This window comes from Capra hircus, chromosome 28, assembly GCF_001704415.2.
Source record: "Capra hircus breed San Clemente chromosome 28, ASM170441v1, whole genome shotgun sequence".
Classification (NCBI taxonomy): Eukaryota; Metazoa; Chordata; class Mammalia; order Artiodactyla; family Bovidae; genus Capra; species Capra hircus.
The window spans coordinates 26429503-26456705 of record NC_030835.1 but is presented as its reverse complement, the minus strand read 5'-3'; the positions used below and the strand labels follow the sequence as shown (position 1 = coordinate 26456705).

Below are 27203 nucleotides of genomic sequence, written 5' to 3'. Positions count from 1 at the left end.
TTTACACAGTCACAAAACAAAACCCAACGTTACAGGCATAAGGGGCATATACATGGAGGAGAATAAGAGCCGGAGAAGGCAGTTGGCAAAGCAGCGTCTGCCTAATGCAGGGTTAGAAGTGAGTAATTTGCAATGAAGAGGTGGCACTCTCATGGAAGGCCCCAGCTACAGTTTTCCTCCTGCTCCTCCTGCTCCTCCAGATAATAATTTTTTAAATGCCTCTAGTTTGGAGCAGTCTAGCATACACAGAAGCAAACAATTGGTTCCTGAAAAAGAGCTTTCTAGTTTCGTCTGGATGCCAAACTAGTGAGAATTGCTTAATTGTATGTAGACAAGCAACATTCATTTCTCATCAGTGCTTTCCTCTATTTATTATCTTTTCTGTCCAAAACGTCCATCACCTCACCCCTCAGAGGACATTAATGCTGAGAGGAATTTAGGGTAGACTTAGCAGTCATCCTTTCATTCTCTAACCATGACACCTTTTTTGCAGGTTGTTGTAAGTATTCAAGGTAACGTTGTAAAGTGTAGCAGAGAGAAACTGGCACGTAGAAGGTGCAAGTTGCAGGTGTGTAAGATGAAAGACAAGCCCTGGGGGTGCAGTGGGTGGTGGCAATTTGACCATGGGCCCAGGTCTCACATTCACTAAAGACCTCCAATTTAGACTTCCAAAGTTATCTCCAAATAAGAGTATACGTACAAATTACAAAAGCAAAGCAAGAAATGGAAAGAAGTTCCTTTACTAACTTTCAAATTGTCCTCTATAACTGGACCACATTACCCTAATTGCTACTTTTTATAGACCTTATAATTGTCTTATGGCTGGTACAGTTCATTACATTGCAATGTGTGTGTGTGGTTAGCCACTCACTCATGTCCAACTCTTTGCAACCCCATAGACTGCAGCCCACTAGGCTCCTCTGACCACGGGGATTCTCCAGGCAAGAATAGTGGAGTGGGTTGCCATGCTCTCCTTGAGAGGATCTTCCCAACCCAGGGGTCAAATCCAGGTCTACCTCATTGCAAGCAGATTCTTTACCATATGAACCATCAAGGAGCCCACATTGCAATGTATTTTACATTAAAAGCAAAAGAATCAATCTGCCAATGCAGGAGTCTTGGGTTCGATCCCTGGATCGGGAAGCTCCCCTGAAGAAAGAAATGGCAACCCACTCCAGTATTCTTGCCTGGAAAATTCCACTGACAGAGGCGCCTGGAGGGCTAAAAAGTCACAAGAAAAATATCAAACCGTTTGTGTAACCTTACCTTTGGCATTTCTCATTTTTTTAAATTTACTAAGAATTTTAAAAAGATGGAAGCAGCTTGAGTCACCTTTGATCTCTGAGATCCAGACTGGAGAAGTCCATATTTGGGGTCTTTCTTGGGAAAAATTAGCAAAATGCACAGTCAACAACCTGTCTAGTCAGCAATGTCCCATAGAACTATAACCCAGGCTGTAAATAGGAGCTACACATGTGATCTGATTTGATTTTACTTTCTAATATTTATTTATTTATTTGGCTATACAGGGCCTTTGTTGCATCATGCAGGATCCTTTATTTGTGGCATGTAACATCTAGTTCCTTGACCAGGAATCGAACCTAGGCCCTCTGCATTGGAAGTGCTTTAGCCACTAGACCACCAGGGAAGTCCCTATACCTGTGATTTTAAATTGCCTCATAGTCATACCTTGAAGCCAGAAATTAATTTTAATAATATATCTTAACTCAATAGCATTAAGATAGCATTTCAATTGATATAAAAATTGGCTTGGGTTTTTTTTTTCTTCTTCTTTTTTGGCTGTGCCACATGGCATATGGGATGCAGGATCTTAAACTTCCTCAATCAATGATGGAACCCATGCCCCCTGCATTCAAAGTGCAGAATCTTAATCACTGGGCCACCAGGGAAGTCCCAGTTAATATAAAAACGGTTAAGGAGATATTTTTACTTTTTTTTTTTTTTTAACTGAGTCTACTAAATCAGTTGTGTACCTTATACTTTAAGCATATCCTTTTTAAAATTTGTGTTTAATTGGAAGATAATTGTTTTACAATATTGTGTTGGTTTCTGCCACACATCAACATGAATCAGCCATCAGTATACATATGTCCCCTACCTCTTGAACTTCCCTCCCACCACCCACCCCTCCCCGCCCCTCTAGGCTGTCACAGAGCATCAGACTGAGCTCCCTGCATCATACAGCAAATTCCCACTGGCTATCTGTTTTACACATGACAGTGCATATGTTTGCATGCTACTCTCTCAATTCATCCTGCCTTCCCTTTCCCTCATCTTAATTTAAACTTACTACTTTTCAAGTGCTCAGTGGTAGCCTCACATGGCTGATGATCACTACTTTGGACAGCACAGCTCTAGAAGCCACATCTTCAAGACCCTTCCCGTCAGGTTTGTTTGGATAAAGTGATATCTGGACAGTTGCCATTTTAATGGTTAACAGTGATATTTATCAGAGAAGGCAATGGCACCCCACTCCAGTACTTTTGCCTGGAAAATCCCATGGATGGAGGAGCCTGGTAGGCTGCAGTCCACGGGGTCGCTAGAGTCAGACACGACTGAGCGACTTCACTTTCACTTTTCACTGTCATGCACTGGAGAAGGAAATGGCAACCCACTCCAGTGTTCTTGCCTGGAGAATCCCAGGGACGGGGGAGCCTAGTGGGCTGCCATCTATGGGGTCGCACAGAGTCGGACACGACTGAAGCGACTTAGCAGCAGCAGCAACAGCAGTGATATTTACAAGAAGCAGGTTTAAAAAGATGTAAGAGATGGCAACTGACACCTAGTGGACCTAAATTGAACATTTTTAGCAAGAAAATCAATTAATAAAGTAAGTAATCCCTAATTTAACAAAAATTTGAGGACTAGAAATCATTTAGCATTTCTGATAGTTTTCCCAGGCAATGTCTTTCTCCTTTGGAAATGCCCCATGAACATGCCTCCAATAAGAAACCTACTTTGAAAAATCACAGAGGTTCTAAAGGAATTGTAACTGTGAGATACAAAGGATAAATACAATTCCATGAGCAAATTAGGGTGTCCTTCATCAGAGGGAGCCATGGACTTGGGTTTCTCACAATGATTTCATGAAAGCAACCTCTTTTATCTGTCTCAAATGTAAAGTCCCTGCATAAAAGTTTGTTTGAAGAAAAAATGTTCTTAGTGGAGGGGAAAATAGATTGAAATTCATTGATAAAAATTATCTCTTGGTTAAATGAAAGAAGTCAGACTTGAAAACTATATACTATATATTTGCATTTTTAGAACATTCTGGCAAAGGGAAAACTATAGTAGTCATATACAGATGTGAGAGTTGGACCATAAAGAAAGCTGACCACCAAAGAATTGATGCTATCAAACTGTGGTGCTGGAGAAGACTCTTGAGAGTCCTTGGATAGCAAAGAAATCAAACCAGTCAATTGTAAAGGAAATCAACCCTGAATATTCATTGGAAGAACTGATGCAAAGAGCTGACTCACTGGAAAAGACCCTGAGGCTGGAAAAGATTGAGAGCAGGAGGAGAAGGGGGTGACAGAGGGTGAGATGGTTGGATGGCATCATTGACTCAATGGACTTGAGTTTGAGCAAACTCTGGGAGAGAGTGAAGGACAAGGAAGGCTAGTATGCTGCAGTCCATGGGATCTCAATGAGTCAGACACAACTCAACGACTGAACAGCAACAACATAGGGACAAAAATTAAACCAGTGGTTGCCGAGGGTTGGGGCTGGAGCTAAGGATAAGGAAAGGGACATGATGGAAATTTTTGGAACAAAGGGAATATTTCGTATTTTTTCTTCTTTTTTTGTATATTTTTAAAATTGGATTTTTTTATTTCTTTTTTTTGAGGGGGTCTGGAGATCTTTTATATTTTGCTAACAGTGTTCTATATCTTAAAAAGATGAGTTTACTGTATGTAAATTACCCTACAGTATACCTTGTACCTTAAAATACCTCTGTTAAGTCTTTTTTGGGATTTCCCTGGTGGTTCAGCAGTAGAGAATCCGCCTGCAATGCAGGAGACATGGGTTTGACCCCTGGATCAGGAAGATCCCCTGGAGAAGGAAATGACTACCCTCTCGAATATTCTTACCTGGGAAATCCCATGGACAGAGGAGCCTGGCTACAGAGGGCTATAGTTCATGGGGTCACAAGAGTCAGACATGACTTAGAGACTAAACCAACAGTCTCCTTTGTCTAACTGTTATAGTTCATGGTTCTCAGGAAGAATGTGTGAAAAGTAATTTGGATATTCAAACTATCATTCCTTACTTTTTAACCACTGTTGGCTCAGTGGTAAAGAATCTACCTGCCAAGCAGAAGATGCAGGAGACACAGATTCAATCCCTGTGTCGGGAAGATCCCCTGGAGAAGGAAATGCCAACCCATTCCAGTATTCTTGCCTGGGAAATCCCATGGACAGAGGAGCTTGGCAGGCTACAGTCCATGGGGTCTCAGAAGAGTCAACATGACTTAGCAACTGAACAATGACATGAAAGGGAAGAGCAATATCTTTACAAGAAATATGAGTTGGTTTCTGTCATCTAGGTCTCCAAAGTAGCCCTGGATTGTTTTTTTAATTATGTTTCCTAGCCTACTCTTTAATTTCTGTACAGAATATGCATAATGGCTCATCTAACATTATCTTTAAGCCTATCTGCATGTACTATAGATGCTGGAAATTAAGACATCATTTCCCAGATGCATATGCAGCTAGAGTTCTATGTGCTATGACCCAGCATGCCCTCTTCTAGATATGTCCCCAAGAGAAACGAGAGCACTCACCTACCCAAAGACATGGACAGAAATGTTTGTGGCAGCTTTATCATAATAGCAAAAAATTAGATAAAGCCAGAATATCTACTAACAATAGAATAGATAAACAAATGTTCTATATTTGATATATTCATATAATGGAACATTATATAACCATAATAAGAATAAATTATTTCTATACTCAGCGGCTCTGGAGTGGCAACTGCATGGCACTGGAGTTGCTGTGAGGAGCTACCCCACGTTCAAGGGCAAAGGAGAAGCCCCAGTGAGACAGTAGGAGGGGCAAAATTGTGTTTAGAATCAAATCCCATGCCGACCAGGGATGCTCAGAGGGCTTAAACATACCTTGTGTGCACCAGGATGCAGAGACCCCACAGAGACTGAGATAGAACTGTGTTTGGGTGTCTCCTGAGGAGGTACAGGTCAGCAGTGGACTGCTGAGGGGGCAGGGGCTCTGGGTGCAGTAGACCTGCATATGGCATAAGCGTTCTTGGAGGGGTCACCATTAACCCCACCATGAAGCTGCCAGAACTACGCAGGACTGGGGAAACAGACTCTTGGAGGGCACAAACAGGACCTGGTGCATACCAGGACCCAGAAGAAAGGAGCAGTGACCCCACAAGAAACTGACCCAGACTTGCCTGTGAGTGTCCAGGAGTCTCTGGCAGAGGCATGTGTCAGCGGGGGCCTGCTGCAGGGTTGGGGGCACTGAGTGTAGCAGTACATGCATGGGACATTTTGAAGGAGGTCCCCATTATCTTCATTACCTCCATCATAGTTTGGCCTCAGGTCAAAAAACAGGGAAGGAACACAGCCCCACCAGTCAACGGAAAATTAGATTAAAGATTTACTGAACATGGCCCCACCCATCAGATCAAGACCCAGTTTTCCCGTCAGTCAGTCTCTTCCATCAGGAAGCTTCCATAAGCCTCTTATCGTTCTCTCTCAGAGGGCAGACAGACTCAAAACCACAATCCCAGAAAACTAACTAATCTGGTCACATTGAACACAGTGTTGTCTAACTCAATGAAACTATGAGCCATGCCGTGTAGGGCCACCCAGGATGGACAGGTCATGGTGGAGAGTGCTGACAAAATGTGGTCACTGGAGAAGGGAATGGTAAAACACTCAGTATTCTTGCCTTGAGAACCCCATGAACAGTATGAAAAGGCAAAAACATAGGACACTGAAAGATGAACTCCCTAGGTCAATAGGTGCCCAATACGCTACTGGAGATCAGTGGAGAGATAACTCCAGAAAGAATGAAGAGACAGAGCCAAAGCAAAAATAACACCCAGTTGTGGATGTGACTGGTGATGGAAGTAAAGTCCGATGCTGTAAAGAACAATATTGCATAGGAACCTGGAATATTAGGTCCATGAATCAAGGCAAATTGGAAGTGGTCAAACAGGAGACAGCGAGAGTGAACACTGACATTTTATTTATTTATTTATTTTAATTGGAGGCTAACTACTTTACAATATTGTGGTGAGTTTTGCCATACATTGACATGAATCAGCCACGGGTCTACATGTGTTCCCCATCCTGACCCTCCCTACACCTCCCTACCCATCCCATCCCTCAGGATCATCCCAGTGCACCAGCCCCGAGCACCCTGTCTCATGCATCAAACCTGGACTGGCGATCTATTTCACATTTGATAATATACAGAACACTGACATTTTAGGAATCAGAGAACAAAAATATACTGGAATGGATGAATTTAACTCAGATGACCATTATATCTACTACTGTGGGCAAGAATCCATTAGAAGAAATGGAGAAGCCATCATAGTCAACAAGAGAGTCCAAAATGCAGTACTTAGATGCAATTTCAAAAATGACAGAATGATCTCTGTTCAATTCCCAAGGTAAATCACTCAATATCACAGTAATGCAAGCCTATGCCCCAACCACTAATGCTGAAGAAGCTGAAGTTGAATGGTTCTATGAAGACCTATAAGATCTTCTAGAACTAACACCCAAATAAGATGTCCTTTTCATTATAGGGGACTTGGAATACAAAAGTGGGAAGTCAAGAAATAGGTGGAGTAATAGACAAGTTTGGCCTTGGAGTACAGAATGAAGCAGGGCAAAGTCTAATAGAGTTTTGCCAAGAGAATGCACTGGTTACGGCAAACATCCTCTTCCAACAACACAAGAAAAGACTCTATACATGGACATCGCCAGATGGTCAATACCAAAACCAGATTGATTGTATTCTCTGCAGCCAAAGATGGAAAAGTTCTATACAGTCAGCTAAAACAAGACTGGGAGCTGACTGTGGCTCAGATCATGAACTCCTTATTGCCCAATGCAGACTGAAATTGAAGAAAGTAGGGAAAACCACTAGACCATTCAGGTATGACCTAAATCAAATCCCTTATGATTATATAATGGAGGTGACAAATAGATTCCAGGGATTCAAGGGATTAGATCTGATAGAGTGCCTGAAGAACTATGGATTGAAGTTTGTGACATTATACAGGAGACAGGGATCAAGACCATCCCCAAGAAAAAGAAATGCAAAAAGGCAAAATGGTTGTCTTAGGAGGCCTTATACACAGCTATGAAAAGAAGAGAAGCAAAAGGCAAAGGAGAAAAGGAAAAATATACCCATTTGAATGCAGAGTTCCAAAGAATAGCAAGGAGAGATAAAGCCTTCCTCAGTAATCAATGGAAAGAAGTAGAGGAAAACAATAGAATGGGAAAGTCTACAGATCTCTTCAAGAAAATTAGAGATACCAAAGGAACATTTCATGCAAAGATGGGCACAATAAAGGACAGAAAAGGTATGGACCTAAGAGAAGCAGAAGATATTAAGAGGTGGCAACAATACACAGAAGAACTATACAAAAAAGATCTTCACAACCCAGATTATCATGATGGTGTGATCACTCACCTGGAGCCAGACATCCTGGAATATGAAGTCAAGTGGGCCTTAGGAACCATCATTATGAATAAAGCTAGTGGAGCTGATGGAATTCCAGTTGAGCTGTTTCAAATCCTAAAGATGATGCTGTGAAAGTGCTGAGCTCAATATGCCAGCAAATTTGGAAAACTCAGCAGTGGTCACAGGACTGGAATGGTCAGTCTTCAGTCTGATCCCAAAGAAAGGCAATGCCAAAGAATGCTCAAACTACCACACAATTGCACTCATCTCACATGCTAGTAAAGTAATGCTCAAAATTCTCCAAGCCAGGCTTCAGCAATACGTGAACCGTGAACTTCCAGATGTTCAAGCTAGATTTAGGCAAGACAGAGGAACCAGAGATCAAATTGCCAACATCCACTGGATCATCGAAAAAGCAAGTTCCAGAAAAAACATCTGCTTTATTGCCTGTGCCAAAGCCTTTGACTGTGGATCACATCAGACTGTGGAGAATTCTTCCAGAGATGGGAATACCAAACCACCTGACCTGCCTCCTGAGAAATCTGTACGCAGGTTAAGAAGCAACAGTTAGAACTGAACCATGGAACAATAGACTGGTTCCAAATCAGGAAAGGAGTATGTCAAGGCTGTATATTGTCATCTCGCTTATTTAACTTGGATGAATTCAAAGATATAATGTTGGGAGAAAAAAGTCAGACACAAAAGAATATATACCACATGATTCTATCTGCGTGAAGTTCAAGAACAAGCCAAATAAATCTATAGTGATAGAAATCAGAAGATTCCTCTCTTCCTTGAGCTGGCCTGCTGTTCTAACATTAACTCCTACTCTAATAAACTTTATTCTCCTCTCAAAAAAGAAAAAAAAGAAAGAAAGAAATCAGAAGTGTGGTTACCTCTAGAAGGGTCAAGTGTTTACTAAGAAGAGGCCCAAGGGCACATTCTGGGGTGTTGGAAATGTTCTGTATCTTGACCTGGGAGGAAATATGAAAAATCATCAGGCTGTGAAGTAATTATTAGTGCATTTCAGATATGCTGTGGTTTAGTCGCTAAGTCAAGTCCAACTCTTGCTACCCCATGGACAGTGGCCTACTGGGCTTCTCTGTTCATGGGATTCTCCAGCCAAGAATACTTGAGCGGGTTGCCACTTCCTTCTCCAGGGGATATCCCGACCCAGGAATCGAACCACAGTTTCCTACATTGCAGGCGGATTCTTTACCAACTGAGCAACGTGTGACTAAAAAGAGGGGAAAGAATTCTAAGAAGCTTACAGTCTAGCTGGACAACCAAGGAGCAGAGATGGCAATGACATTCAAGGAAGGTCACTTTGGGCTAGTCTGTGAATGGCCTTGATTACTACGACAATAAAAATGCTTTTTCTTAAACCATAACATGTGGCCTGCAGGATATTAGTTCCCCAAGTAGGTTTGGAACCCACACCCTTTGCAGTGTAAGTGAGGAGTCTTAACCACTGGACCACCAGGGAAGTCCCCTATCCTTTTCTTTTTTGAAACAGTTGATTTGTTTCTAAAGAAGGAAAAATAATTTTATTGTCATATTGATTATTTCCCAGGCTTTTATAGCATGCAATGCCCTTCTATGAATAACTTGAACTATTTTACATTCAAGTTGCCACTGGAAAAAAAATAAAATTTTAATTAAAAAACAACTACATATGGAACCTTTAGGATCTCTCAAGTATATGACGCTTAAACTAGTTTTGTTATTGATTTTTCATATTTAAGGTTTCCTTAAAGCAACCTGAAAGGATGAGAACCAAAAGAAAATACTTTATGTACCATTATTAGAAATCTCTCAACTTGCCTACTCAGTTCTTAAGTGGGTATTATGTAATCCTCAAACTCAGTTGAATGAGAGGTGGATATGGACATCGACCTTTTAAAAGATTACAGTATAATTGTAAATGAAATTAAAGTGTTCCTGATGAGTGGCCAGTAGCTTTTTGGCTTTTTCCATGTTTGTCCTATATTTTAAAGAAACTACTTCCAAGTCCAGGGGATTCTCCCCTTTACTTCAGTGCAAGTATACACTAGATTTTATTTGTTTGGCTGCACTGGGTTGTTGCCGTGGACAGTCTTTCTCTAGTTGCAGACAGCGGGGGCTACTCTTGGTTTGGTGTTTGGACTTCTCCCTGTGGTGGCTTCTTTTGTTGTGGAGCACAGGCTCTAGGCAAGGGGCTTTAATCGTTGCAGTTTGAGGGCCCTAGCATGGGGGCTCAGTAGTTGTGGTGCACAGGCTTAGTTATTGCGCAGCAGGAGGGATCTTCTCAGACCAGGGATCGAATCCATGTCCCCTGAATCAGCAGGCAAATTCTTTTTTTTTAAATTTATTTATTTTAATTAGAGGATAATTACTTTACAATATTGTGATGATTTTTGCCATACGTCAGTATGAATTGGCCAAGGGTAGACATGTGTCCCCTCCATCCTGAACCCCCCTCCGTACCTCACTCCCCACCTTATCCCTCCAGGTTGTCACAGAGCACCAGCTTTGGGTGCCCTGCTTTATATTTATACATCAAACATACTGGCTATCTATTTTACATATTGTAATGTATGTTTCAACGCTATTTTCTCAAATCATCCCATCCTCTCCTTCTCCCACTGAATCCAAAAGTGTGTTCTTTTCATCTGTGTCTTCTTTGCTGCCCTGCACATAGGATCATCGGTACAATCTTTCTAGATTCCATATATATATGCATTAATATCCTGTATTTGTCTTTCTCTTTCTAATTTACTTCACTCTGTATAATAGGCTCTAGGTTCATGTACCTCATTAGAACTGACTCAAATGTGTTCCATTTTATAGCTAAGTAATATTCCATTGTGCATATGTACCACAACTTCCTTATCCATTCATCTGCCAAAGGATATCTAGATATGTCCTAGATATTGTAAATAGTAGCAGGTGAATTCTTACCCATTATACCACCAGGGAAGTCTGAGTACATACTATATTTTAAAACTATCAACTCTTGGGAATTCCCTGGTGGGCCAGTGGTTAGGACTCAGCTGTCTCACTGCCAGGGCCTGATCTGATCCCTGAAGGGGGAACTAAGATCCTATAAGCTATGTGGCAAATAAGTAAGTAAAATTATCAACTGTTTTCAACCCATTTAAAACAAGATGGAAGTGAAAGTGTTGGTCACTCAGTTGTGTCCTACTCATTGTGATCCCGTGGACTGTAGTAGCCTGCCAGGCTCCTCTGTCCATACGTTTCTCCAGGCAAGAATGAGTAGCCATTCCCTTCTCCAGGGGATCTTCCCAACACAGGGATTGAACCCAGGTCTCCTGCATTTCAGGCAGATTCTTTCCGTCTGAGGCACCAGGGAAGTTCCCAGAAAACCAGATGGGATATAAGTAAATAGGCAGATGTTCATGGTGCTCTGTTTCCATTCCAGAAAAACCTAAAGCATTTTAATGGCATGGGTTTATCCAAATTGCTTCACATCCTGGTAGTTAATGGAAGGGATGCTTACCAACCTGATTCTGAAGAATTAAAGATTGTTGCAAAACCCAGAAAGATAGTTAACAAAACTGTATTGTATACTTGAAATTTTCTAGGAGAGTAGCTCTTTAATGTCCTCATCTCTCTCTCTCTCTCTCTCTCTCACACACACACACATAACTGTGAGATGATAGATGTGTTAACCTTATTGTGGTAACCATTTCATAATATATATATATGTATATCAAATCATCACATTGTATACCCTAAGTTTACACAATATTATTTGTCAATTGTATCTCAATAAAGCTGATGGAGGGAAGCTAATATGGAAGGCTTCTCTACAACATAAACAAACATGTATAGGGTGTTTATAGAAGGGGTGGGGCTGGGAGGAAAAAGAAAATATAATTTTGCAGCAAGGTTTTTAAAAATTATTAAAATTGTGAACAGCCTACATTTATATCACAACTACAGGTTTCTAAATTACATCTTATATTGGCATTTCTTTCTACTATGGAATTGTGACACACAGATCAAATGCCATTTCAACAAATATGATTATAATAAATAGCAAATTTCAGTTGTGCTTCACAGAGACAACAATAAGACATCCTGCAAAAGGAAGCAATTTAAACAGCCTTTTGGAGTTTATTCAGTCATTCAGCTCCTCATTCAGTGAATATCCATTATGTAATTATTATGCCAAACATTGCACTAGGAACCGAGGAAACAAATAGAATACAGTGTTTCCTTTTTAGGGTCATATTGACCAGTAAGGGAGAGAAATGACCGAATAATTACAGCAATTAGTAAATAGTATCTTAGAGGCATGCACAGGATATAGACGTACAGTGGGGACTGAAGTTGCTTGTGTTGCGGCATCATCAGAGGAAGTTATACTCAAGTTTACTCTTTAAAGATGGAGAAGAGGGACTTCCCTGGTGGTCTAGGTGTTAAGACTCAGTGCTTCCAATGCAGGGGACACAGTATGATCCCTGGCTGGGGAACTAAGGTCCTACATACCACGTGGTGCACCCCAAAAGATGGAAAGGAGTTTGAGGTAAGAGGGGAGATACGGGGAAGAGTGGCAAAAGATGAAGTTGGATAACTCAGATGGAAGCAGATCCTGAAGGACTGCATATGCCTTGCTGAAGACTATGGAGTTAGTTCTGCAGACAATAGGGAGCTAATGAAGACTATTCAGAGAAGGAGTTAAGTCAGAGTGGTTTTTTCATAAGGATGACCTGTGTACTGGCATGGATGGGGTGAGACTAGAGGCAGAGACACCGAGTAGGAAGCTGTAATGATTGTACAGACAAGAATCACGAGGACAGTAGCAGAAAGAAAGAAGAAATGGGGACAGTTTTGAGAACTATTTAGAATTTATGGGAGTCAAGACATTGGGATAGGTTGAGTGTTTTGGAAAGTGGGAGGTCTCTAAAATGTCTTGCACATTTTCAGCTTGACTGACTGAATGGATGGTGATATCATTAATAGAAATAAAAATGTAGGAGGGGGGGCATTTTGGAGAAAAGAAGCTAAGTCTGGTTTTATAACCAAAGGTTGAGCATTGACTGTGGGATACTCAGAGCTCAAGCAGGCAGTTGAAAATGTAGAACTGGAGTCAGATTGGCCTCATTATTTTGGTGCCCATGATTTTTCTTTTTTTGACTGCACCCGTCTTAGTTGTGCCACACAAGATCTTTGATATTTGTTGCAGTATGAAGGATCTTTTAGTCGTGCTGTGAATTCTTAGCTGCAGCATGTGGGATATAGTTCCTTGAACAGGGATGGAATGAAGGTTCCCTGTATTGGAGGGGGTGCAGTCTTAGCCCCTGGATCACTAAGGAAGTCCCTTTTGGTTCCCATTCTTGCAAAGAAAACAAGAACCCCTGGAAATACCATTCTCAGTGTCTTTTAGAATAACTTCTTGATAAACTAATGTTCCCTTCTTCTTGGGACTTTGTTATCAAACTATGTAATTTGTTTAAAAGGGTGGAGATATTCAGTGCCTCTCAGAGCTGTCAGCTCAAGGCCAAGTCTTCATAATTCCATACAAAATTATTCATATTTTTCTGAAGGAAAGGCGGTGAGAAATGAGATAATATATTAAAGGAAATCAAATAAATTTACAATAAAAGATCATTAGGAAATGAAATCTTGTCAGCCTAGATAAATGGGCTTGATTATTACATTTAAGTCAAACTAAATTACTGTCCATGTATCTATTAAAGCATTTATAAGTGTCGAAAATCGAGATGTTAGGATCCCGACCGTAGGTGTAAAATCAAAGTGATTTTGATAAGTTTAAACAATCTTTTACTGTGAAGGAAAGGAGAATTGAAAATCAGAAGATAATGTAAATATCACAGGAAGGTTTACAGAATTCCTTTTCTTAAACACTGCCAATGATTTGGGAGGGTTAAAAAAGAGACACTGTTTGCACAATTAAGTGTGACCGTCAAATGACTAGCTATACATAAGTGAGTATGAGATTTTAAGTTGGCAAAATGTTTATATTTCCTTCTTGAAGAACCAAGAGGAAACTGTGGAGGTAAATTCAACATGTAGAGGTAAAAGCAGTTTGCTCACTCGATTAAGTTCTTTCTTTGCAGCAGAAATCTTGTCATTATTGCTCTGACTTAAATAAAATCTCCCTTAATTAGATTCTGTCTAACCAGATCCCTTAATTAAGCAATTAATCTCATATTGTTTACTCTCTCCTTTGTAGGAGAAAAAGGAAAAGGTAAGAAAAATCTGTGTGTGTGTGTGCGTGTGTGTGTGTGTGTGTGTGTGTGTGTGTGTGTGTGTTCTTGAATTGAATTGAATCCATTATGGAGTTTTCCAAGGATGACTCTGACACTAGAGAAAGTGTCAATAAAGAAAGCTCTAGATCTGTAAACTGAATGATATGTTCATTTGTACCTATTTACCCCACCTGAAATATGGGGAAAACACTCCTGTCGCTTAAACCTCTCATGTTTCCAATTTCTCTCATTAGCAGAAGAAAAAAAAAATGACAAATGACTAGACTAGATAACCTCCAAAGAAGTAATTGCCAAATCTTGAGAAATCTTGAGAAGTGTTTTTTAAAACAGATTCCTTGGCCTTATACCAGATCGATAAAGCAGGATATTTGAGGAAGGGCGTTTGCTCAGTTTTGTATTTTGCTGGGTTCACGTAAGTGAACAACCATATATGGGTACAACAGCACTAAGCTACTGGTTTTAAAGGCCTGTGAAATTATGAATCAGACATGTTAAGATTCTTGAAAGCAAGAATTCAACAAAACAATATGTATGTCTATCCATTCAATTAAAGACAAATGCGGTGGCCATTGCAGTTGCCCCCCTAGAACTACTGCATTCATGATCATCCTGTTCCTCACACCCATGACCCAGTCCTGGACAGTGAGATATGGGGGCCCTTCCTTGTTAGAGCTACTCAAACATTCTGTGCATCCTCTTATTGCCCTCCTAGCCCATAGTTTGATTACCAGCTGTGCTTAACTCAATCTGGGAACCTACTACGCAGGCTCTTTCTACGTAATCTCTGATGTCCTACACAGCTCACCAGCCCTAGTGTAAGGCCCTATGTCATTCAGGATGACTGTTGCTGCCTACATCAGAAAATCCCAACTCAATTTGGTTTAAACAGTAAGGAATACTGTTATCTTGTATACCAAGAAGTCTAGATTTGTTGCAGGTCTGAGGCTAAATGGATCTGGGGCTCAATAATATCATAAAGGACTGAGGTTCTTTTCCCTTTTCTACACCTCCATCTTTGGTGTATTGTCTTTATTCTTAATGCTGGATCATGAAGACTGAATACTAGGACTGAATGCTGTAGAATGACTGAAGGCTAATGAGAAGGGACACTTCAATAAAATTAGTATGTAAAGATCAACATGTCAGTAGCATTTAGGACAAATATGGGCTGAAAGAAAATGAGGGGCCAACTAGGAAACTACAGTAATAGCTTGCATAAAACAGGTGCTTGAATTGGATTAATGGCACCAGAAATGGAAATGGAAGAAAAAGAATATTCCAGAATGGTTCCATATGGAATGATTATATAAGATATGGAATTATATCTGGATATAGACATAAAATAGAAAGAGTAAAAAATTAATGAAAAACTACTGAAGTTATGAAAAAATATTAAACAAACATAAAAGAAGCAAAATTTATTCATTGACTACTTGCTTTCTTTTTAAAAAATACAGTAATATTCATTATTATGGTAGATTTCTTTTAAGAGCTCTGCTAAAAGATAATGGATGTTATATTCTCTGCTAACAAAATTTCAATCATAAATATACAAAAAGGCAGTATTTGTATTAAGAAATCTTTATTTGACAAATAATTTGACCATCAAAATGGAATTTATTCCGATTAGGAGCTATGTTGTGTTCCTGAATGGGATATGGAAGACTTGTTATTGTAAGGATGTTCATTTTCTACAAATTATGTTACATATTGAATGTAACTTCTGAGAAATATTCCCAAAGAGCACTTTAAACCCTAAATAAGTAATTCTAAATTTTAAAATTTCATGTGGGAAAAAAAAACAACAAGAAGAGGATCTTTTTAAAATCTTTACAGAAAAATAATGAAGTGGTATCAAGATGACAGAATTTTTATTAATCATGATGAGGTGGAGCAGGTTACATGGCAGGAGGTGGACATGGAAGTTGAGATAGGAATTAGAACTTGTGTTTGAGACAGGTTAATTTGAGAGGGCTGTTAAACATCCAGGAGGACATCCTAAGCAGCGGTTGGATATACAAATCCCGAACTTAGGGGAGGGGTCCAACCCAAGATAGGAAGTGAACGAGAATAGAAAACCAAGTGAAGAAAATGTTTCAAGAAGGAGAGTTGGACCCTCTGTGCCAAATGAAAGCTATAGGTCTATAAGTTAGAATCAACTATTGAATTTAGCAACATGGTGGTATGGGTGACAATGAAAAGCCATTTGGATCTTGTGGTGATGTCTATGAATCGTTACCTTCACTAATAAAATGCAAGAAAGTAAAAATTCTTGCTCTCTCTTCCTGTGGATACTGCCATGTGAGGATGTGATGTCTGGATCTACAAGAGCTATCTTGCAAACATAAGGGGACAAGATAAGGGAAATCAAAACACTGACCAGGCACAGTGAAACGATGGAAAGAGCCTGGGTCTTTGTTGACATTCAAAACCACTGAATCAGCCCTGGAACTACTCTGCCTCTGGACTTCTTGAAATGCAAAATAGGAAATGTGGTTTTTGTCGCTTTAAACGTCTTTTGGGATACTGAAAAACTCCTAACTAATAATATACTCTATGCAGTCCCTTACCAAATGCATGCATACACTGATAAATACATCTGACAAAATGGACAAAGACACATCTTTCTCCAATAAATTGTTAGCACTGGGTGAGAATTATGGGAAATTGGTGTTACTTCTTGGGAAAAAATTCTTTAAAATATAATAGGTCTCCCATAGAAAAGGTATTGATATGTAAGGGAACTGATTCTACCACTACTCACAGAACCTTATGGTAGCCTCCCAATCTCCCATTTTGAAACTATAACCCAGATGAGCCCTTCATATGCCCCCCTCCACAAATCCTTTATCCTTATAAATTCACTTTTTCCTTAAAAAACAAACCAAAAAAGCCACAATTGTTTTTTTTTTAATTGAGTGAAAGGTAACCAAGATCTTATTGCTGTGTTTGAGTGTTTTTCAAAACTTCTATAATGAAAAAAATTTTAAGTACCCCAACCCTTGATCCCATATAATGCAAAGATCAGTGCCTTTCCCAAGACTCACCTCTCATGGTCAGTTCTCATTTTAATTTCCTGCTCCCAATTGGTCTACTTGTTTCCTGTGTTTAACATCATCCCAAACATTGCATAAGGCCCTTTTTGCTTTAACTTCCTAAAGACAGCTCTAACACAAGGTCAGTATGTATAGCCTACTTGTAATAAAAGCTTGGGGCTAAACACTTCAACAGTTAATATTAGGCATCCTTGTAAAATTTCTGTCATTAATCATCCTTTCTCCTTAGGCCATGACCTCCCAATAGGCTTCTGAGCCCTCTCTCCTATCAAACCACTCAACTGAGTTCCCCACTGAGTTGCTTTTCCAGGCCCCCTTTGCTCCTCTTCCCTGGAAAATTCAAGAATCCCTCACACTTATTGAGCACAACACATCAGCACTCTCTTTGTTTCACCTTCTTGCAGAACTGCCAGAATCACCTTTTCAAATGAAAGATATCCCTTAGCTTATTTTGTTCAGTTAAAAAAAAAAAAAAAAATCATCTTCCCTGAGATGAACTACGATATTTCCCTGGTAAGATAAAGAGAAGTAGTAGATGCAGTTAGTTTTTATAAGTTGCAGTATTTTCCTTTTCACTGTGTCGGAATGCATTCAGTAGTCAATGCAACAAGATGTTCACATGGCACAATTTTTGCCTTGATTTTGGATAAGGCCCCACAGCCAATAAGTGCCAAAGTTCCATAGCATTCCTAATTAAAGCTAGACCATCCAGGAAGGATTTGACAAAGCAGTAGCTAAAAATACTTTGTGGACCCCTAACCCACCACTTCACCAAAGGAGATTTAAAAAATTGAAGTTGTAAAGGAAGAAAGGATTTATTTGGAGAATTGTTAATGTGCTATGCATTCTGTCCTCCTCTCAATGAGGGAAAGGGATGAAGGAGCTTGTGCTTCAGTTAAATCAAGTGAGAAAGGGAGTTTCTTTACCACTGAGAAAGCTCAGCATGTTTCCTGGAGATGTAGAAGCAAAGAACTGTGTGGTTCCCTGTTACCAACTCTCCTGAGCTGGTCCCCAGCAAAGATCCTTCTGCCCAGTGTCATTATAGCCAACAGAACAAGACTTCAGTTTGTTTCAGAAGCAAATAAAAGCTTAATTCTTTAATCGAAGAATGGAGAGATGCAAGCTCCTGCTCTAGAGAATAGGCTCTCGACAGGCTGTCAACGCAACTGTTTTACTGGATTCTCAGCGGCAGCAGAGGGTGAAGCTCTTGCAGGTCGGGCGCAGCTGTGCTGCTCAGGCCCAGATCTCAGTGCCAGGAGGCGTCTGCACGTGAACTTGCCACCGCCATCTTGAACTGAGTGCCGGTGCAGCGTCTCTACGTGCCCGCAGAGCTGAGGTGTCAGCCCCGCCATTTCACGCTAGGAAATCTTGTCTGAAGCGCTGGGGAGCAAGGTCTCTGCTCGTGGCACCCTACGAGCAAGTGAACCTGGAGGAAGCACAATGGAAAAGAAGAAAAGGTTAGACCTTATTACCCAGGTTCTGTTTTTATACCCCCAGGAATTATTCATAAGCTTCTCCAGTGACAAATCCCTCCTCTGTCTCTTGTTCTGCTTCTCATCCTTGAGGGGCACTGAGGGGGTGCAGGTCTATCTTTGTAACTGTTTTCTGCAGATTTGGGTGGTTGTCATAGCCAAGTAGAGGAGCAGAGCTTCTCCCAGCTGCCTTTATATGAGACTCAGCTCTCAGTGTATTGCTGAGCGACCACTGTTTCTCTAACTTTCTGGAGACAACGGACACTGGAGGATTTAAGATTCACGTTTCAAATATTAGCCAGAGAATATTGGTCATGTGTCAATTTTTTTTCTAAAAATGCAGGTTTCTAGGTCTTTTGTCCATAGGGGAAAGTGTGCCCTGATGTGGAGGCTCACTGCTGTGGCCTGAATCTCCCTGGTGAACACTTTAGTTGTTTTTCAGAAGAGAAGCTTGAGGGAAGAGAGGGTAGTCAAGGGGGTTCCTTGCTCCAGGTTGGCTCTCGGGAGGTTGGGATGCTCTTCACTTGAGTGCGAAGCACCCATGAGGCAACCCTTTGCAGCTTCAGAGCAGAGTGGGTGGTTCAGATCACCAAGTGGGATCTGCCCCACTTAGGAGTGAGCTGGTCTTGTAGGGGGGTCTTCCAGGTTCTTAGGTTCACCCATTCTCCTGGCTGGAAGGGATATGGAGGGCAAGTTGACGCTGATTGCCCAAAGTTAGCATATTCCCTCAGAGTTTTCATGATTTCTCCTACCTGGAGGCATACTGAATTGTTCCATTTTAAGGGGGTTAAGTGTCTCTTCTCTCAGGCATGGGGAATGGGTCTACTATACATGAGTCAGAAAGCACTTAGCTTTAACTTCTTGGGGCTAACTGCATGCAGAGCAGGGCAATCAAAAGCAACTTAATCCAGTTTTCCTGAGTTTCCTGATGCAGAGTTTCCTTAAACAAGAGGCTTATTTCAAGGTCTGACTGGATCTCTATACTTTCCCTAATAATTGGGGTCTCCAGACTGAGTGCAAGGTCCAGAATAGGCCCAGGGCACTCATTATCCCCTTAGTGACTTGATACACAAAGGCTGGACCATTATCTCTTTCTAGGGATCCTATAAGGGCAAACCTGGGGATTAGTTTGTTTAGTAATGCTTCAGCCACTTCAGCTGCCATTTCAGTTCTAGTGGGAAATGCTTCTGTCCACCTGAAAAAATGTCCACTAGCACCAGGAGATGCCTGAAGTTGCCCATGCTCTCAGTATGACAGTGTAATCAATTTGCCAGTCCTCTCAGGATATGTCCCTTTAGTATGAATGGGCCTTTATGTGGGGGTTTCTCATGTTGGGGTTGTTACTTTTCATGCCAAGAGTTACCATGACCTCAACTAACCAAATAGGGCTTCCCTCCCACAGTGAGTTTCTTTCCTCTTTTTGTTTTAACACATACATTGGAAATTTATTCTGAATACCGTCCTTGAATTGTCATAGAACATAGGTAAGATGAGTCTCGTCAATAAAGCACTCAAATCAGTTTATCTCTTAGTAAATAAACACTCTGGGTCCAGGAGGATAAACAAATAAATACAGCTCTTATATCGCAGAAATGTTTTAAGATAGATATCTCAAATAAGTCCTTTAGGTTCCTAAAAGTTCTCAGTAGGTCACAGCTCCCACAGTGAATTTCTTGATAAGCCTTCCTCATGGCTTAACAAGCTGAAGCTGGGGCACAGTATTTCCCATGTTTATTAAATATCCACTCCTGGCTACCCACTCCAGTATTCTGGCCTGGACAAATCCATGGACTAAAGTCCATGGGATCAGGAGTCAGGCATGACTCAGGCATGACTAAGCGACTTTCATTTTCATGGCCTCCTAGATCTCTATTGAAGCCCCATTTTCAGGTCTTGTCTAAGTCTTCCTTTGTGTAGACTGGGGAATAATTATTCAATTATTAAGGATCTGGCCTTCAAGATGTAAGAGATAGTTGCCTAATTACTGTTCCAGGGTCACCCTCTTGGCAGTTGTGTCCACCTTCTTGTTTCCCTTTATTATCTCTGCATTCGCCTTTTAGTGTTCCCTATGATGCTGTGAAAGTGCTGCACTCAATATGCCAGCAAATTTGGAAAACTCAGCAGTGGCCACAGGACTGAAAAAGGTCAATTTTCATTCCAATCCCAAAGAAAGGCAATGCCAAAGAATGCTCAAACTACCGCACAATTGCACTCATCTCACACGCTAGTAAAGTAATGCTCAAAATTCTCCAAGCCAGGCTTCAGCAATACATGAACCGTGAACTTCCTGATGTTCAAGCTGGTTTTAGAAAAGACAGAGGAACCAGAGATCAAATTGCCAACATCCGCTGGATCATGGAAAAAGCAAGAAAGTTCCAGAAAAACATCTACTTCTGCTTTATTGACTGTGCCAAAGCCTTTGACTGTGTGGATCACCATAAACTGTGGAAAATTCTGAAAGAGATGGGAATACCAGACCACCTAACTGGCCTCTTGAGAAATCTGTATGCAGGCCAGGAAGCAACAGTTAGAACTGGACATGGAACAACAGACCGGTTCCAAATAGGAAAAGGAGTACATCAAGGCTGTATATTGTCACCCTGCTTATTTAACTTCTATACAGAGTACATCATGAGAAACGCTGGACTGGAAGAAACACAGCTGGAATGAAGATTGCCGGGAGAAATATTAATAACCTCGGATATGCAGATGACACCACCCTTCTGGCAGAAAGTGAAGAGAAACTAAAAAGCCTCTTGATGAAAGTGAAAGAGGAGAGTGAAAAAGTTGGCCTAAAGCTCAACATTCAGAAAACGAAGATCATGGCATCTGGTCCCATCACTCCATGGCAAATAGATGGGGAAACAGTGTCAGACTTTATTTTTTTGGACTCCAAAATCACTGCAGATGGTGATTGCAGCCGTGAAATTAAAAGATGCTTACTCCTTGGAAGAAAAGTTATGACCAACCTAGATAGCGTGTTGAAAAGCAGAGACATTACTTGGCCGACTAAGGTCCATCTAGTCAAGGCTATGGTTTTTCCAGTAGTCATGTATGGATGTGAGAGTTGGACTGTGAAGAAAGCTGAGTGCCAAAGAATTGATGCTTTTGAACTGTGGTGTTGGAGAAGACTCTTGAGAGTCCAACCAGTCCATTCTGAAGGAGATCAACCCAGGGATTTCTTTGGAAGGAATGATGCTAAAGCTGAAACTCCAGTACTTTGGCCACCTCATGCAAAGAGTTGACTCATTGGAGAAGACTTTGATGCTGGGAGGGATTGGGGGCAGGAGGATAAGGGGATGACTGAGGATGAAAAGGCTGGATGGCATCATGGACTCGATGGACGCGACTCTGAGTGAAATCCGGGAGTTGGTGATGGACAGGGAGGCCTGGTGTGCTGCAATTCATGGGGTCTCAAAGAGTCAGACACAACTGAGCGACTGAACTGAACTGAACTGATGATAAGTCACTTTATCATAAATCACTTAGGCTTCCCTGGTGGCTCGAATGGTAAAGAATCTGCCTGCAATGTGGGAGACCTGTATTCGATCCCTGGGTCAGGAAGATCTCCTGGAAAAGGGCATGGCAACCCACTCCCGTATTCTTGCCTGGAGAATTCTATGGACAAAGGAACCTGGCAGGCTACAGTCCATGGGGTCACAGAATCAGACACAACTAGTGACTAACACTTTCACTTTTCATGATAAATCACCATCACCTTTTCTAGACTCTGTACTGTTTCTAAGAACTTCAGTATGCTTCAATCATGTTTCATCTATTTATTCTCCACAGTCAGCATAACATGTAAGATCTTCCCTGTCCTGATCTCTAAGGCTCAGATGAGAGCTATCAGCTCCATCTTTTGGGCAGAAGTCCCTGGGATAGGCTTCTTGTTTCTATGACTTGGGTCTGGGAGGTTACTGCATATCCCAGCAGGATTTTTCCCTCTCCTAAAACTGCTCCCACTTGTGAACCATTCCTCTTATAGTGTTTGTGAGAGGCTTACTTCTTAGATTGGGGGCAACTGGAATAGGTCATGTCTGTGGTTTTTATACAGTCATGCTCCAGGATCTGTTTCTAAGGGTAGCAGGGTAGCAGGATTTAGCATGTGACAGGTTTTTATGGTAGACACTGGGATGTCTAAAAGCATAGCCTGAACTTGAATCGACCTTCTGAGGGATAACCTTTCTGTTCTTTGTTGTGTATGTCTCTCAGTCACATCCGACTCTTTGTGACCCTATGGACTGTAGCCCACCAGGCTTCTCTGTCCATAGGACTCTTCAGGCAAGAATACTGGAGTGGGTTGCCATTTCCTCTGTTTCCTTAGAACTTACGAAAGACTTCACCCTGGCGTGAAGTCCATATAGTGATTGTTAACTTTTCGGCCTCCTCTAACAGATTGCTGCTGTCCATAGGCCATCCCTTAGTAGGTTGATCAAATTGTTTAAAGAAATAAAAGTTATGAGATCTACTTAATGGTTCATCCAAGGCTGGAAGAAAAAAATAGTCTATAGAAAGTGTTTGATGCACTTGTGCATAGTAATCTATACTTATCTAGTATCAGGAATGGAGTTTGTAGGCTAGGCTATGACAAACACACAAAGAAAAACAATGCTCAGCAAACGAGGAATAATGATAAGATCACTGAATCTGGCCTAAAGAAAAGTTCTGTTTTGCCAGTATTCTTGGGTTTATTTTGTTCACTGGTTGTTGATGTTGGTTTTTGTTATGGTTGTCATTTAAGTAAATATATTGTGGATATGATTTCATATCTGATAGTCTTTTAAGCCAATTTTTAAATCCAGCTTTTATTATAAAATGGACAAGTGTAGCTACTGAATGGGAGAAGGAAATGGCAACCCACTCCAGTGTTCTTGCCTGGAGAATCCTGTGGACAGAGGAGCCTGGTGGGCTGCCATCTATGGGTTCGCACAGAGTTGGACATGACTGAAGCAACTTAGCAGTAGCAGCAGCTACTGAATAGAGTGACCAGAAATTTGTAAATAAAATTCTGTCTAATTATTTTAGCTACTTCAAATGGGTAGATTTAGTCATTATAAAAACATCTATAAATGACTAGTGAAAATTTAGAAATGAATAAGGACAATTAAGATGACCAAATACAGCCTTAAGACAGAGAGATAACCAAAACTGTCATCTAATGAATGGTCTTATAGTAAACTTTATAACATGAAAGTGTTGTTTTGAATAGAGTAAATTTAAAAATTGAACATTAATAATGTTGCAGGATTTTAAATAGAAAAGTTATGTATCTAAAAAACACAAATATTAATTTTTCAACCTTTGGGTTCTAATGATGCAACTTGGACCACCCATTTTTCTGAGGACAACTAGAAAAGAACAAAATAATGAAAAAAGACTACTTGAAAGCATTGAAAAGCTAACAAGGAAGTAAAACTATAGGCTTTTGTTAAAGAAAATGTTTAAATCAATAAAAAGCATAAATACAGTAAAAGCAAAATTTGTCGTTAAATTTAATCTTATTAAAATTTCATGATTTTTATGTATGAATATGCATTTGATTTGTTTTTGTCTAGTATACATACTTGTAAATATTTTTTATTTTCCATTTTGGTTGCACTAAGCAGTATTATGAGCAATTTTCCATGAATACATCATCTTTCATCAGGTGGTAATATACTTTACTTAATCATTTATTGGTAAACTTTAGGTTTCTCTTAATTTGGGGATAATATATATTGTTTCATGGCATCCTGAAACAAGATCATGTCATCCGGTCCCATCACTTCATGGCAAATAGATGGGGAAACAGTGGCTGACTTTATTTTTCTGGGCTCCAAAATCACTGCAGATGGTGATTGCAGCCATGAAATTAAAAGACGCTTACTCCTTGGAAGAAAAGTTATGACCAACCTAGACAGCATATTAAAAAGCAGAGACATTAGTTTGTCAACAAAGGTCCGTCTAGTCAAAGCTATGGTTTTTCCTGTGGTCATGTATGGATGTGAGAGTTGGACTGTAAAGAAAGCTGAGAGCTGAAGAATTGATGCTTTTAGACTGTGGTGTTGAAGAAGACTCTTGAGAGTCCCTTGGACTGCAAGGAGATCCAACCAGTCCATCCTAAAGGAGATCAGGGTGTTCATTGGTAGGACTGATGTTGAAGCTGAAACTCCAGTACTTTGGCCACCTGATGCGAAGAGCTGACTCATTTGAAAAGACCCTGACACTGGGAAAGATTGAGGGCAGGAGGAGAAGGGGACGACAGAGGATAAGATGGTTGGATGGCATCACTGACTCAGTGGACATGGGTTTGGGTGGACTCCAGGAGTTGGTGATGGACAGGCAGGCCTGGTGTGCTGCGGTTCATGGGGTCGCAAAGAGTCGGACATGACTGAGCGACTGAACTGAACTGAATATTTCACCATCCATAGTCCTGAGTGCTTCTTTGATTATTAAAAGAGATTAGGCTCCTAGAAGTAAAATAACTGGATCGAAGGGTATTAAAAGCTATAAACCTGGTATATGTTATACAACTTCCCTCCAGAAGAATAATACTAATTTTAAATTGCTAGCAGCATTTTTGAAGAGTACTTGTTTTATTACAGGTTTGTCAACACTGGGTGTTAACTTTGTTTTATCATTCTCAATTAATTATAAAGTAATAATGTTCATCAGTTAATTAGGCAAATATTTATCAAGTGTCTGTCTAGGTATAACTGGCAAGCAAAAGCAGATCCAGTCTCTGGTTCTTGGAGTACATAATTTGATATAAGAGATAGATATTGAATAAATAATTATAACAAATTAAAATATAATTACAAACAAACAGATACATGCACTGAAGAAAATGGAGGACTGTGAAAGTGGTTAGAGATAAGGGCCAAGAGATAACTGGGGAGCTTGGCATGATTGAATTTGAATTTTGAAAAGTACCCTCTTATTGAAATATGGAGAGCTGAGTCAGGGAAGACCAGTTGATTTGTTACCACAGGAAAGAGAAAACAACAGTTCCACCTAGAGTACTTCAATAGGAAGTTGAGAAGTTGAGGAGCATATTGTTGATATTTTAATCTGAATGGTTTTAGTATGATTGACTACTTTTGCATGTGTTTATTGGTATTTTTGTGTTTTGTGTCTGAGAAAGCAAATAAGAGTGAGAGAGCACTAGAGAAAGAGAACAAGAAGAAGATTAACCTATTTCTTGTTTTTCACTCATTTTCAATTGAGGTTTTGAGTATTTCCTTGATTGATTTGTGAAAGTCTTTATTGATGACTTTATTGTTTCCATTGTAATGTTCTAAACAATGAAAACCTAGAGGATTAAACTACAAGCACCCATTTCTCTTATGTGGGCCCACAGATTGGCTGGGGAGGCTCTGCTTCAGGCTTACATGGGTCCAGGTGTGTTCATATCTCTTACTCAGACCAGTGTAGTCTCAGAACATGCTTATGCCCAAGACAGATGGCCGAAGCATGAGGTCAGACCAAACCATGCAGGTCTATGAAAAGCCTCTATTTTTCTCATGTCTGCTAACCTACTATCGGCCAGAGCAAGTCAGGTGGTGAATCCACATGGCCTTACTTATACCAGTAGAGCCAGGAAATTACTCCACCTATTTTACTTGGAGGATCAGCCAAGTGCAGGGCAAAATGCATAACGTAATCCTATTACAGAAAGGGTGTAACTGAGAACAAAGCACAGAGCAGAACTGGGAACAATAACCTGATCTACCAAAGGGCACTTGTCATTTGTTCCTTTTTTTTTCCATTTTGAAGAAATACATTTATTTATTTATTTTTATATTTAAATTTTACTGGAGTAAAGTTGATTTACAGTGTTGTGTTATTTCAGGTGCAAAGTGATTTAGTTATATATATATATACAAATATTCATTTTTCTTTAGATTCTTTTCTCATATAGGTTATCACAGAATACTGAGTACTATTTCCTATGCTGTACAAATAGGTCCTTGTTGGTTATCTATCTTGTATAATGTGTCTGTATTCGTCGTAAATTCCTGATTTATCCCTCCCCCCACTGGCGGGCCAGTTGTAAAGGATCTGCCTGTCAGTGCAGGAGACTTGGGTTCAATCCCTGAGTCAGGAAGATCCCCTGGAGAAGGAAATTGTAACCCAATCCAATATTCTTGCCTGGGAAATCCCACGGACAGAGGAGCCTTGTGGCCTACAACCCATAGGGTTGCAAAGAGCAGGACACAACTTAGAGACTAAACAACAATCCCCTCTCCCCAAGTTTCCACTTTGGTAATCAGAAGTTTGTTTTGGATATCTGTAAGTCTGTTTCTATCTTATAAACAGGTCTATAAGACTTGTTCATTTCTATTTTAAAGTAGATTCCACATATAAGTGATATCATATGGTATTTGTCTTTCTCTATCTGACTTCACTTAGTATAATAATCTCTAGGTCCATCCGTGTTGCTGCAAATGACATTATTTCATTCTTTATGGCTGAGTAACTTTCCACTGTAGATATGTAGCACATCTTTATCCATTCCTCTGTGGATGGACATTTAGGTTTCTTTCATGTCTCGGCTGTTGTAAATAGTGCTGCAGTGAACACCGGGGTGCATGTATCCTTTTGTATTACAGTTTTCTCTGGATATTTACTCAGAAGTAGGATTGTTGGATAATAGGGTAGTTCTATTTTTAGTTTTTTAAGGAACCTCCATACTGTTCTCCGTGGTGGTTATAAAAGTTACACTCCCACCAACGTCTAGGAAGGTTCTCTTTTCTCCATACCCTC

General features: G+C 40.3%; 1 pseudogene; it reads right to left on the bottom strand.

Annotated features, from left to right (window-relative positions):
* Positions 1-18335, bottom strand: part of LOC102175185 — an 80390-nt pseudogene extending 62055 nt beyond the window's left edge.